This window comes from Staurois parvus, unplaced genomic scaffold (genome assembly GCF_062004578.1).
Source record: "Staurois parvus isolate SC_StPar_1 unplaced genomic scaffold, SC_StPar_1.0 ptg002419l, whole genome shotgun sequence".
Classification (NCBI taxonomy): Eukaryota; Metazoa; Chordata; class Amphibia; order Anura; family Ranidae; genus Staurois; species Staurois parvus.
In genome coordinates, this window is record NW_028320215.1 from 21,951 (window position 1) to 37,478 (window position 15,528).

Genomic DNA, 15,528 nt, shown 5'->3' on the forward strand with positions numbered 1-15,528 from the left:
TTGACTACTGCAACTCCCTCCTCTCCGGCCTACCCCAGTGCAGGCTCTCCCCGCTTCAGACCATCCTGAACTCAGCGGCCAGACTCATCCACCTCACCAGCCGCTCCCTCTCTGCCTCTCCCTCCACTGGCTCCCCATTGCCCAACGCATTAAATTCAAATTGCTCACTCTGACCTATAAGGCCATTCACAACACTGCCCCTAACTACCTCACCGACCTGATTCCCAGGTACCACCCTACCCGTACCCTTCGCTCTTCACAGGACCTCCTTCTATCTTGCTCCCTGGTCTCCTCCTCCCACGCACGACTGCAAGACTTCTCCAGGTCCTCCCCCATCCTCTGGAACTCACTACCCCAATCCATCAGACTGTCACCTTCCCTCCTCACCTTCAGGCGCTCCCTGAAAACCCACCTCTTCAGGGAAGCCTACCCCACCCTCACCTAACAGCCGCTGCCCTTCCCTCCTCCTACCACTCAATCCCCCACAGCCATTTCCTCCTGTACCTCTACCCCCTCCCTCCTAGATTGTAAGCTCAAAAGAGTAGGGCCCTATAACCCCTTATGTGCTGTTTGATGTTACTGTTCTGTTTCATGTATTGTCCCCCCTCTATTGTACAGCGCTGAGCAAACCCTTTGGCGCTATATAAACTCGATAAATAAATAAATAATGTGACCGTTGGCAGTGGGACCAACTCCTCATCATGTGACCGTTGGCAGTGGGACCAACTCCTCATCATGTGACCGTTGGCAGTGGGACCAACTCCTGATCATGTGACAAATGTGCCAAAGAATCTCAAGTACCATTGTTTTGGCCCTGAGCCAAGCGGGTTTGGGGTCTTCTTTTTTATGTTGTGCAAAAAATGCAACTGATACCCATGTTTGGGACCGCCCCTAAGTGCCTAATTATCCCCGCCCCCTTTCCTGCTGTAAATTTTAGAATACTAGAAATTACTTCAAAGCTGATAAAGTGGTTGTAGACCCTTCCATAAACCCTGTGAAGTGACTGGCCTCAGGTGATACACAGAGATGACACAGATCCTTCTGCATAAGTTGTACATGTTTATCTGTAGCCTTCTCTTCTCTACAGCCATTCAAAGTGCTGCAATAATATAGCTTGTCTGAGCGTTCAGAGAAAAGGGGGCGGAGAGCTGAAATTACACACTCCAGAGCTCAGCGAGGATAAATCTGAGAGCTGACTGGAGGGATGAGACAAACACCCCTCCACACAGCTCACAAGAACAGAGCTGGGGCTGTCAATCACAGGCTGTGTGCTGGAGGTCCCTCCCCTGTCACCATGTTCCTCTTGGCGTCAGGAAAACTTGTCAGAAGTGATTCATGCTGATAGCAGAGAAACAAAGCAGAAATGACACTCGGTGCTCTGGACTGAGACAAGTACACACTATAGAGGGATAGGCTTTGTTCATATTTCATGTCTGAGGTTTACAAGAAATTTAAGGGGCGTATTTCTACAAACATTCTCTGTGCGACTGTCTCTGTGTCTGCACAGCCTCTGCCAATGATCCACGTAATGTGTCTAATATACGCATTTCCAATAATCGTCAGCGCCATCTAGTGGGCATAATGATCATTTTCCTGAAATACCGCAATCAGAAACAAAAAATGGCCACTAGATGGAGCTGACGATTATAAGTAATAAACATGTTAGATGAATTACGGGAATTATTCGTGAGGGCTGGGCGCTTTGTGAACCCATCCTGAGATACAGTGATAATCCCAGAGAATCGACCCTTCCCAATGTACTTATAAATAAACCGTCTGACTTCTTTCAAACAGATGTTGAAGTTATATTTTGCCCACATGGCATTGATTGATCTCTTTATAATATGCGGAGTGACGGAGGGATGACTGTGCTGGTACAGCCGAGCTATGGATGTGTCACCAACAGGGGAGGGGGCAGGCGACTGACACATGACTGGAGGCAGCAGATGGATCCCCAAAGGTCACTTGTGAGGAGGAATGCGGAATGGAGTGTCCGAGATTCCACCCATAATCCAGCCCAGGGCCCGGCCTGCTCTCATGTGGCCGGAGGGGAATTTCCAGCCCAGAAAAGAGATGAGGCCTTGGCCAGATCCAACACCATATCTTCTCTTCACTGAGCCAGTCCCATCAGTCTCTGCACCGGAGGAGCTTACGCTCTAATGTCCCCTCCCCCACAGTCCCATCAGTCTCTGTACCGGAGGAGCTTACACTCTAATGTCCCCTCCCCCACAGTCACATCAGTCTCTGCACCAGAGGAGCTGACGCTCTAATGTCCCCTCCCCCACAGTCACATCAGTCTCTGCACCAGAGGAGCTTACACTCTGTCGCCCCTCCCCCATAGTCCCATCAGTCTCTGCACCAGAGGAGCTTACACTCTAATGTCCCCCCTTCCCCACAGTCACATCAGTCTCTGCACCAGAGGAGCTTACACTGTAATGCCCCCTCCCCCACAGTCACATCAGTCTCTGCACCAGAGGAGCTGACACTCTAATGTCCCCTCCCCCACAGTCACATCAGTCTCTGCACCAGAGGAGCTGACACTCTAATGTCCCCTCCCCCACAGTCCCATCAGTCTCTGTACCAGAGGAGCTTACACTCTACTGCCCCTCCCCCACAGTCACATCAGTCTCTGTACCAGAGGAGCTTACACTCTACTGCCCCCTCCCCCACAGTCACATCAGTCTCTGTACCAGAGGAGCTTACACTCTACTGCCCCCTCCCCCACAGTCACATCAGTCTCTGCACCGGAGGAGCTTACGCTCTAATGTCCCCTCCCCCACAGTCACATCAGTCTCTGCACCAGAGGAGCTTACACTCTAAGGTCTCCTCTCCCACAGTCACATCAGTCTCTGTACCAGAGGAGCTTACACTCTAATGTCCCCTCCCACACAGTCACATCAGTCTCTGTACCAGAGAAGCTTACACTCTAATGTCCCCTCCCCCACAGTCACATCAGTCTCTGTACCAGAGGAGCTTACCCTCTAAAGTCCCCTCCCCCGCAGTCACACACTAATAACAGGACTCAGCACATGTTGCAGGAGGTGAGGTAGTGGAGGTAGGTGAGGTGGGTGTATTACCAGAGGAGATGATTGACTGATCTTCGGGGGGGGGGGGGGTCGAGGGGGTGACACCTGTGGGCGTGTCTCGCCGTGCTGGGACTGGCTGCGATCTCTGACGCACACGACTGCCTGCAGCCAGACGCTGAGCTCACACAATACACAGCTAGAGAAAACCAGACCGACCTCATGAGGTATTGCAGCCAGAAATAGAATCTTATCATATTAGAGATGATTTCATTGGCTGAGATCACAGATGATGCGAGGAAAGTAAACGCCAACAATAAATATATCCCAACATATCCCTATGAAAGTGTTTTGTTATATCTGTTCCTGAAAAAAAGAAAATATGTGGTGATCCTGCCAGAAACCGTGTGAGCTGACAACTTCCTGCGCTCTCCGCCTCTGGACTGTCATCAGTTAGCACTGCGCCCGGCTTTCTCTATGGACTACAAAACCCCTCCCCGTTATGGAGACATGCAGGAGGTCGTCCCAACATATTACCTGTCTTAGAGTGACAACGCTGCTCAGTACAGTTGTCACCCGAGGACAGGAAGTGTGTTAATGGCAGGATCGCAAGTTTAAAAAAAATGAGGAAAAAGCCTGAGAAAAGAAAACGAATGCAGCCACCACATCTTCGGACGGGCGTGCCACATTACTGGGGTGTAGATACTTTATCCCTCCCTGTCCGCCCCAACATCCCTTTAAAAAGTTCCGAACGTCCCGGGGGTGGGAAGGATTGGTAGTCATGTGACCACTGGGATCTGCTGTCGTAGTGGTCACATGATCAGGAGCTGGTCCCGCGATCTTTAGTCCAGATCGAGCTTGGTCTGTGTGCTGTGAGCGCGCTCTCAGCGCAGAAACGTTGGCCGCATGCTAAAGCCCGCCCTTTGGGCACGGCACGTATGTGTTGCACAGGCAGCAACCGGATTCGCTGTCGTAGTGGTCACATGATCAGGAGCTGGTCCCGCGATTTTTAGTCCAGATCGAGCTTGGCCAGTGTGCTGTGAGCGCGCTCTCAGCACAGAAACGGCCTCACACAGGCGCGTATGCGCATGCTAAAGCCCACCCTTAGGGCACGGCACCTATGTGTTGCACAGGCAGCAACCGGATTCGCTGTCGTAGTGGTCACATGATCAGGAGCTGGTCCCTCGATCTTTACTGCAGATCAAGCTTTGTGTGCTGAGAATGAGCAGGGAGCGCGCTCTCAGTACAGAAACATTGGCCGCACACTGGCGCATATGCGCATGCTAAAGCCCGCCCTTTGGGCGTAGCACGTATGTGTTGCACAGGCGGCAACTGGATTCGCTGTTGTAGTGGTCACATGATCAGGAGCTGGTCCTGCGATCTTTAGTCCAGATTGAGCTTGGTCCGTGTGCCGAGAGCGAGCAGTGAGCGCACTCTCAGCACAGAAACATTGGCCGCACACTGGCGCATATGCGCATGCTAAAGACCACCCTTTGGGCGCGGCACGTATGTGTTGCACAGGCGGCAACCAGATTTGCTGTCGTAGTGGTCACATGATCAGGAGCTGGCCCTGCGATCTTTACTCCAGATCGAGCTTGGTCTGTGTGCTGTGAGCGAGCAATGAGCGCGCTCTCAACACAGAAACAGCCGCACACTGGTGCGTATGCGCATGCTAAAGTCCGCCCTTTGGGCGCGGCACGTATGTGTTGCACAGGCGGCAACCGGTCATCTTAGTTTTTTAATTTTAACATTCCCGGTCCTTTAAGAGGTTCTAAATGCTTTGAGGCGGAGGTGGGCTGATCATGTGATCACTGTGAATGGCAGTCACATGATCAGGAGCTTCCTGGTACCCGCCAGTTAGCGCGCTGGGAGCATGCAGGGAGCGCGTTCTCAGCGCAGCACATAGGGACACATATATGCAGCCGCTCGCATTAAAGACCACCCGCCGAGAGGCCGCAAGAAGTGATTCAGGGAGACGTTTGAGCCCCGGTTTTACCTCCCCCAACTGCCCACCTAAACAAGGGGATACAGCTGCTCAAGGCAGTAAATGCAGCTGTGATGCTTTGCGGCTGCGTCATAAATGAAATGGCACGTCCAGGGGTGGACTGACCATTTAGAAACTCGGGCACTGCCCGAGCGCCCGGGGTCAGTAGGGGGCCCCATGAGATGCCCCTGGTACCTTTTTCATAGGCTTTTTTGAGTTTGGGAAAGGACACAGGGGCCCCATGATCCCCTATTGCCCGGGGGCCCCATGAGTTGTCAGTCCGCCCCTGGGCACGTTGCATTGGGCGGGTGGTCCTGCTGCTGAACATGATCCATTGTGAATGCAAACGCAACGCGGCGGGTCGGCCCTTTCAGGGTTACACCAGGCAGTGAGGAGGCTCCTCCTCACCGCCTGTGAATCGTCTCTCCAGAGAAATCCATCACTGATCGCTTTTCAGAGGGAAAGTACATAAGAAGCCCTTTAAATGGTTTTTGGGCATTTCATTTTTTTTGTGTCTTTCCTTTATTTGGTGTTTATTTTTTCCTTTTTTCCACATATTTCCAAATTTCAAAAATAATTGAAAAAATTTCAAAAGGCACAATTTCATTGTTTTTTTTGCTAACACTCAACAATGAAATATATCAAGAAAAGAAAAAAAAATAGACCTTTTACAGTTACTGTTGGGGGGGGGGGGGGGTAAAAACGCCATGTTTTTGCTGGCGTTAGCAGGCTACTAAAATTGCCTGCAATTGCTGCACCCGCAGTGTACATTGTTGCGATGGATCGCACACAGCCGGTGTATTGATTAGCGATCGATCACTTCTACCTGCTACGCCTTATGGTTTCTTGGGTGTAGTGATCGTTCGCTAATAAGTAACCCCAATGATTTTTCTTCAATAGTTTCTTTTATTATTATTATTATTATTATTATTAATAATTATTGAATAAAAAAGAAAACTGAGCTGATGCCCCTCAGTCAGCATTGCAGAGGGCGCCCACCCCGGCCGGCTCAGTGCAGCAATGCCATAGCTAGGGCAAACCTGCAAGTCTGCAGTGCCATCTTCTGGTAGGGTTGTGTACTGCGCTTACACCTATATTCTGCTCTCTCAGCAGGCCAGGATATTCAATTCATGTCAGGAATCAAAGGGAAAAAAGTTATTATTATACAGGATTTATATATTATTATACAGGATTTATATATTATTATTATTATACAGAATTTATATTAATATTATTATAAAGGATTTATATATTATTATTATTATACAGAATTTATATTAATATTATTATACAGGATTTATATATTATTATACAGGATTTATATTAATATTATTATACAGGATTTATATTATTATTATACAGGATTTATGGCGCCAACAGTTTGCTCAGCGCTTTACAATATAACGGGAGACAATACAGCAACAATACAGTTCAATATAAGAGGGATAGGAGGGCCCTGATCCTTAAAAAGGAACTCGTCAGGACTGAAAAGAGCTGCCAATGATAAGCTGAAGATGCCAACTTCCTAGCTGGTTAGACGCAGAACCAGAAAATTGCAGTTGGTACATCCATCTTTCATCCATTGGGGTCAGTGATGGACTGTTGGGACTTTAAAGGGGCAGCAGACAGTGCCAGAGTTATAAGGGGGCCGAAGGAGCAATTGCCCTGGACCCCCCTCTGCCATAGGGGGCCCCAGAATTCCTTTATTTTGAAAAAAAAATGTAATAATTACATTAGTTCATCCTGATTTAATATTCAAAAAATGGATGAGGGCTTCTGGACAGTTCTGATGCTCACGTGCCCATTGTAGGCTCTTTTGGCTCTGGCTATGGGTCAGCATGGGTACCCTGACAGGTCTGCGGCTACACAGCCCCGAACACAACACTAATGAGCCTTCCTCCCCTGCCCCCCACCTCCATCAATGAGCCTTCCCTCCCCCTCCATCAATGAGCCTCCCTTCCCCACCTGCAACGATGAGCTTTCCCTCCCCACCTCCACCGATGAGCCTTCCCTCCTCACCTCCACCGATGAGCCTTCTTCCCCCCACTTCCATCGATGAGCCTCCCCTCCCCACCTCCATCAATGAGCCTTCTCCCCCCGACTTCCATCAATGAGCCTCCCTTCCCCACCTCCACCGATGAGCTTTCCCTCCCCACCTCCACCGATGAGCCTTCTCCCCCCCACTTCCATCGATGAGCCTCCCCCTCCTCACCTCCACCGATGAGCCTCCCCCCCCCCACTTCCATCAATGAGCCTCCCCTCCATCAATGAGCCTTCCCTCCCCACCTCCATCAATGAGCCTTCTCCCCCCCCACTTCCATCAATGAACCGCCCTTCCCCTCCTCCATCAATGAGCCCCCCCCATCAAGGAGCCTTCCTTCCCCACCTCCATCAATGAACCTTCTCTTCCCCACCTCCATCAATAAGCCCCTCCCACCTCCATCAATGAGCCTTCTCTTCCCCACCTCCATTAATGAGCCTACTCTTCCCCACCTCCATCAATGAACCTCTCTTTCCCACCTCCATCAATAAGCCCCCCCCCCCCCCAATCAATGAGCCTTCTCTTCCCCACTTCCATCAATCAGCCTTGGCCACCCATAACCCTATCACTGGTTGGCCAGTTTTCCTTCCCGGGCCACTTTTGGTCAGTTCCAACCTTTGCAGACCGGGAACATCCCACAAAAGAGCTGCAGCTTTGGAGTTGCTCTGACCCCGTCATCTAGACATTACAATTTGGCCCTTGTCAAAGTCCCTTCAAACCTTACACTTGTCCGTTTATTCTGCTTTCCACACCTCAACTTCAGGGATAACATGTTCACTTGCTGCCGAATATATCCCACCCACTTTCAGATGCCATTTCATGGAGATAATCAATGTTCTTCACTTTACCTGTCAGTGGTCAGAATGTTATGGCCGATCGGTGTATATTAATCTGGCATACAGGTAGCAGCTCTCTGAGAATTAAAGGCTGGAAAGTCTACAGTGAGCCAATGACTGCTGGAAGCAGACGGGGTACATAGCAAACCTCCGTGATCGAAGGATTAGAGACAGGGGTGGACTGACAACTCATGGGGCCCCCGGGCAATAGGCGATCATGGGGCCCCTGTGTCCTTGCCCAAACTCAAAAAAGCCTAGGAAAAAGGTACCAGGGGCATCTCATGGGGCCCCCTACTGACCCCGGGCCCTCGGGCAGCGCCCGAATTTCCAAATGGTCAGTCCGCCCCTGATTAGAGGTGATCACAGCATTATTGGAGATGATTTATTGCTGGCACCATTTTAATTAACCCTTTCCTCAGCAGAGATTAAAGACTAGGCGCCCAGACCAAATGCAATCAAATCAACACACCTTGGATGAAGTGTATTGCTCATGCATTACCCAAATTGACCACCACCCCCCCCCAAACTTTTTTTCCCCGCTTCCTGATCATGCCCATGCAGTATTTATTGTTCTTAATTACTCCAGTAACTTGAAGTTAGTGGAAGACAGCGTTGGAATGGTTTAACTGGTAGGTATCTCCATGGAGAATATGGGAAGAATCACTTCTGGTGGGTTGTCACCCAAGTGGTGGAGGGTGGCGATAGACTCCCTTGGGGTCTGGAACTCCTGCCTTTCTGACACAACGATGAGGTCATTTCATTAGAAGACACTCAGGTGAATATGAAGAAGTGCCTGGTGTCCTCCTGTAATGAGAAACTGCTTGTGTTACCCTGTGAGAACACCAAGGTTGTAAAATTCAGAGTTGACTGCTGAGAGGTCAGGTCTTGTTGACGTAGGTAGTCATGGCCAAAAACCTTGGCACCCCTGCATTTCTGTCAGCAGTCACTTATCAAAATCACTACTTGTCAGACTTGTAATAGAAGGAAGTGTGCCCCCATCCCTACAGTACACCATTGCGCCCCTCCTGGCCACCCCTTGTACTGGACCGGCTACACAGTGTGTGAAGCTAAAGAGTTTTTGGAAGGTGGAGTTCTGGAGATGAACAGTCATGGCCAAAAATCTTGCCCCCACCTCCATTTCTGTCAGATAATGCACCACTTGGCCCAGAAAATTGTTGCAATGACCACTGTTTCAGCATTCTCATGTTTTTTTTATTTCGTTTGTATCGGTACGACAAAATAAAGCGGAGAAACAAAAAGCCAAATCTGACACATTCCACGCAAAACCCCAAAAATGGACTGGACAAAATTATTGCCACCTTCTCAAAATTGTAAGAAAAAAGTGCATTTTATATTTGTGATGCTCCTGTAATTTGTCATTAAACTCCCCTGTATCAATGACCAGGTGCTGACAATATAGAAATCACACCGACAACCAGCTAAAATGGTGAAATATTTACTCAGCCTGTCTGTTGGGTGTCTCTATGTGCCGCATGGAAAAGAGAAAGAGCAGCAAAGAATTGTCTTGAGGATTTGAGAATAAAAATGGTGGAAAAGCATGGACAATCTCAAGATTACAAGTCTATCTCCAGAGAGCTTCATGTTCCTGTGTCCACTGTGTGCAACATTGTCAAGAAGTTTACAACCTGTGGCACTGTAGCTAATCTCCCTGGATGTGGACGAAAGAGAAAAATTGTTCAAAGACTGCAACAAAGGATTGTTGGAATGGCAGATAAAGAACCTCGATCAATTTCCAGACAATCCAAGCTGACCTCCAGGCACAGGGTACAACTGTGTCAGCTCACACTATACATCGCCATCTGAAATGAAAGGGACGCTATGGTAGGAGACCCAGGAGGACCCCACTGCTGACACAGAAATATGGGAGGAGACCCAGGAGGACCCCAATGCTGACACAGAAATATGGGAGGAGACCCAGGAGGAGCCCACCGCTGACACTGAAATATAGGAGACCCAGGAGGACCTCACCGCTGACACAGAAATATGGGAGGAGACCCAAGAGGACCCCACTGCTGACACAGAAACATAAAAAAGCCAGGATTAGAGTTTGCCAAAACTTACCCAAGGAAGCCAAAATCCTTCTGGGAGAATGTGCTGAGGACAGACAAAACAAAATGACTGCATTTTGGTAAAGCCCATCATTCTACTGTTTTCAGAAAAGCAATGAGGCCTTTGAAGAAAAGAATCCAGTCCACACATGGTGGGGGGTCAATGCATGGCATTGTGAAATCTGAAGGCGACCAAAGGATTCTGGGATGCAATGTAGAGCCCGGTGTCAGAAAGTTGGTCTCCGTTAGAGTCATGGTTCTTCCAGCAGGACAATGACCCAAAGCACACGTCACAAAAGCCCCCAGAAATGGTTTCAGACAAAGCGCTGGAGAGACTGAACTGGTCCAGGCAATGAGTCCAGATCTTAATCCCATAGAGCTCCTGTGGAGAGACCTCAGAACAGCAGTTGGGAAAAGGAACCCTTCCAATCTGAGAGACCTGGAGCAGTTGGAGAAAGAAGAGCGATCCAAAATTCCAGTAGAGAGATGGAAGAAACTCATTGATGGTTACAGGAAGCCATTGATTTCACTTATTTTTTCCAAGGGGTGCGAGACCAAATATTAAAATTGAGGGCGCCAATAATTCTGTCCAGTCCATTTTTGGGGTTTTGCGTGGAATTTGCCAGAGTTGGCTTTTTGTTTCTCCACTTTCTTGCATCACACCGGTACAAACAGAAGAAAGAAACATGAGAATGCCAAAACATTTGTAACTGCAACAATTTTCTGGGCGTAGTGGGGCATTATCAGATAGAAATGCTGGGGTGCCAATATTTTTGACCATGACTGTACATCTCCAAAACTACACCTTCCAAAAGCTCTTTAGCTTCACAGTGTGTAGCAGGGCCAGTACAAGGGGTGGCCAGGAGGGGCGCAATGGTTTACTGTAGGGATGGGGGCACCTTCCTTCTATTACAAGGCTGACAGGAGTAGAGATAGTGCAGTGCTTCTCAATTATTTTCTGTCATGCCCTCCCTAGGAAGAAGAAAACATTTCGCGCCCCCCGCGCGACTGTAAATGGTATCATTTGGGAAGAATAGCGCCCCATCATTGGTGTCGGTGGGAGGAATAGTGTCCCAACATTGGTGTCAGTGGGAGGAATAGTGTCCCAACATTGGTGTCAGTGGGAGGAATAGTGTCCCAACATTGGTGTCAGTGGGAGGAATAGCACCCTGTCAGTGGGGAGAGGAATAGTGCCCCATCATTGGTGTCAGTGGGGGGGAGGAATAGTGCCCCATCATTGGTGTCAGTGGGGGGGAGGAATAGTGCCCCATCGTTTGTGTCAGTGGGAGGAATAGTGCCCCATCATTGGTATCAGTGGGAGGAATAGTACCCCATCATTGGTATCAGTGGGAGGAATAGTGCCCCATCATTGGTGTCAGTGGGAGGAATAGTGCCCCATCATTGGTGTCAGTGGGAGGAATAGTGCCCCATCATTGGTGTCAGTGGGAGGAATAGTGTCCCATCCTTGGTCAGTGGGAGGAATAGTGTCCATTCATTGGTGTCAGTGGGAGGAATAGTGCCCCATCGTTGGTGTCAGTGGGAGGAATAGTGCCCCATCGTTGGTGTCAGTGGGAGGAATAGTGCCCCATCGTTGGTATCAGTGGGAGGAATAGTGCCCCATCGTTGGTATCAGTGGGAGGAATAGTGCCCCATCGTTGGTATCAGTGGGAGGAATAGTGCCCCATCGTTGGTATCAGTGGGAGGAATAGTGCCCCATCGTTGGTATCAGTGGGAGGAATAGTGTCCCATCGTTGGTATCAGTGGGAGGAATAGTGCCCCATCGTTGGTATCAGTGGGAGGAATAATGCCCCATCATTAGTATCAGTGACACCAATGATGTGGCACTATTCCTCCCACTGACACCAATGACACTTGCTGACCCCTGTTGCAGTATGGTGCTGCTGCAGCCAGCATATGTGGTTGCAGCAGCACCTCTGCACTGCACACTTACCGGCTTTTCCGCGCGGTTCCGCCTCCTCGCCCGTGATTGGCCGCCTGTGTACCTTTCCTGAGCTACAGTTCTGGCGGCCAATCACGGGTGAGGAGGCGGAGCCGAGCGGCAGGAGTGAGGGAGTGGCCGGAGTGACGGAAGGAGCAGCGCTTCCTGGATGGATCATCGTGGGAGCCAGGTAAGAGACAGCAGCCCTCTGCCCACCCCTGTACTTAGTGTCCCTTCTGTCGGAAGGGGGGGGGGCAGCACCACCCCCCTAAAAAGTTCCACCCTAAAGTATACCGGCGTATAAGACGACCCCCGACTTTTGAGAAGATTTTCAAGGGTCAAAAAGTCGTCTTATACGCCGGAAAATACAGTATGTTCCCCGAGGTCAAACGCGCCCCCCTTGACAGAGCCTTGCGCCCCACTATTTGAGAAGCACTGAGATAGCGGCAGTGATTTTGATGAGGGACTGCTGGGCATAGGATCCCCTAAGTTTGCACATCACGAATGGGGGAAGTGGGGCACAGTTTGGAATCTTTGCCCTGGGCACTGGATGACCTTGTCTTGGCACAGGTGCATGGGCATGCTCTTGGGAGCAACATAAATTGGAAAGAAAGATATCGAATTATGCATTTGGAGAGCAACAGAGAGGGGTAGGGCACTGTTTGGCATTTCAGTGCAGTAGAGACCCCCGTGTTGTCAGCCCAAACAGGAACGTAGGCACTCACAGGGTTTTCTTGCAGATCAGCAGATATTTTTTCGCACTCGGATACAATGTGGAGACGTGTATCGAGTGTTAGGGTGGCTCCACTCTATGGGGGGGGGGGTTTAAGGGAGCCATCCTTGGATAGCCGCAATATCAACCAGTGAATAAAGGAAGTGTTAGACGTGCTAACAAATTTAAACAGTCTTAGAGATTGGCGAGAACCTCCCTGTGGCCCCAGGGAGAAGGGAGGGACCTACTGGAAAGGTAAGTGAGCCAGTCAGAACTGCTGGAATAGTAAAGCCAGGGAGTACGAACAGGATACAGGCCTTCAAAGAGGTAAGGAGCTAGGATCGAATGTGGGTGGCAGGATGTTCTCTAGCCACGGGGACTAGGCTGACCCTGTCCAACTTATCTTCTCGCGGAGCAAGAACATCCTTTGGATAACCCTGTTCTTTGAAGGTTAATGAGATCGTCCTCCATGCCTTTGCTATACGTCTCTTAATAGTGAAAATAAGACTTTGAACCCTAGTCTGGTGCAGGTCATAGGTAGTTTGCAGAGTAAAGCTTCCACATTTTGTGCAAGGAGCTTGCCTAATACACTGTTCCAGAACGGCTGGACCATGGGACAGTCCCCCCCCCCCCCCCCCCCCATTGCAGCTAGAGGTTCCAGGCAAGTGGCAGCCTCTGAAGCACATAAAGGGAGACGTAGAGATTGCCTTTGAGACACAGGCGGGTAGGAGGTACCAATGAAGCAAAAGCTTGTAAAATTTGCCCCTACAGCTAGCACATGGGTCAAGCTTTTAGATGTTGCATTCAGTAGAGTCCCATTCCTTTCCAGTGCACATTCTGTAAGCAACTCCTATTTGCATTTGTGGTACAAGAAGGATGGGAAGATGTTTTGGAAGATAGCAATTGTAGATCTAGTGATATACCCAGTAAACCGATATGTTTGAAGTCCATAGAATAGCATGGAGTATCTGCAAGCATGATAGAGGAAATAAGTGGTTTGACTTTGGGCACCTGATAATCATTTGTTACATGAGGCAGACTACACTCAACCAGATATTTAGGCCTATACTGTTCCTCATGACTCTAAACCTAGAGCTCACCCGACACAAAAATGTTAGGATTCAGGATTGTAGCAATCGGAACTGAAAGGTTTGTATCCAGGTCAGCAGAGATTTGGCCAACAGGATTATTTTTGGTAACGGTGATTTTGCCTAACCCCCAAGATGTGATGGTCACCTGTTATTTGAAATGCCCGATGATAGATTCTCTCCCCCCCCCAAAGCATACAACCACCCGGCTAATACCAATCGTCACCCCATTAATCATGGGGAGGTCCAGGGGGATAGTTATCAGGGCTCTCTGCATGTTTCGACATTCTCCTGAGACTGCAGCATAGGGTTTCAGAGCCCAGCCATGTTCTCAGCACCATCTGGCCTTCCATGTGTCTGATGTGGCTCCAACTATCCTATATTCATGGACTTCCTGACCTCCTTTTCTGCATGTTTGAGAGTGCATATTTTTTCAATTAGATATTTTTTATTACTGAATTTTTTATTCAGTTTCTTTACACTGGGCTTACATTCTACTTGCCCATAGTTAGCTAACTTTGTACTCAAACTTTAGGGCCTTCTCTTCGTATCCACAAGTCTACCCCCAGCTACATCACCAACCTGGTCTCAAAATATCAACCAAACCACGCTCTTCAATTCTCCAAAGACCTTCTGCTCTCTAGTTTCCGTGTCATCTCCTCCCATGCTCACCTCCAGGACTTCTCCCAAGCTTCTCTCACCCTACCCCCAATCTGTCCAGCTGTCTCAATCTATCCACCTTTAGACAATCCCTGAAAACCTCTTTAAAAAAGCCTCTCCTGCTTCTACCTAGTAAACAGCCCTTTATTTTGGCCATCAGCTCCTCCCCCACAGCTATTACCTTTTGTATCACTCAAACCTTCATTACCTAGATTGTAAGCTTTAACGAGGCGGGCCCTGTTTCCTCTTGGGCACTATGACTCCCACCGACGGGGCACTATTCCTCCCACCGACAACATTTTCTACTCCAGCCGTAAATTAGACCAGCATCCACTTCAGTGGTAGATTATGGCAACATCCATCATTCCAGTAGTCTGTTATCTAAGCAGCTAGAATACAACTATCGCAAAGTTGTAAAGTTCTCTGCACAGGAGTGCCAAGTCCAATTTAAACTGAAGTGGTGCTACACTGCCCCCAATCACAGGTACATATGGTAGCCAAAATGAGCCCACAGTTGTTCCCAGCTCTCCTACTGGATCCTTCTTTGATAGATTAGTTCTGGTGGAGTGGGCATCTTGAATAAAATCTGCTGTTCCCAAGGGTAAAGTGCCAAAAAGACATGATGGTGGCAAGTAAACCCAATATCTTGGCTTCCACCTGCAGTGCCATCATCCCTCCTGGACAGATCTTGGAGATTGAGGCAACTCATGGAGAAGAATATTCTCCTGTATAGCATCTACCTCAGCATTCCTAAGGGCCTTTTCTTCAGGTGGACAACATTATCTCCTGCACTACAGAAGGTACGTAAAAAGGACGAGTATGTCATCTACCCCACTTAGGATGTTTTGAGCACTCTTATGAAGAGCTTAAGAGTGAAATATGACCAATGCTCGTTTGATCACCTCAACTTTTGCACTCCTGTGGCTCAGAATCAGCTGGCTGTGGACTAAAGAGCACTTCCGGGTGACGTCACAGATTTGATCCAGTCTGAGAACATCAACAATAGTGTTGGTATCTACCAGGATTACGGACCAGCAGCTGGCTCAGCCTTTCCACACATTTGATGAGAACCTGAGCTAGCTGCTCCCTGCCCCAGCAGATGCTGGAGGGGCAGAGTAGAGAGCAGTGACCGACAGTCACCACTGGGCTTAAAAACAGACCCAAGAACTGAGCGTG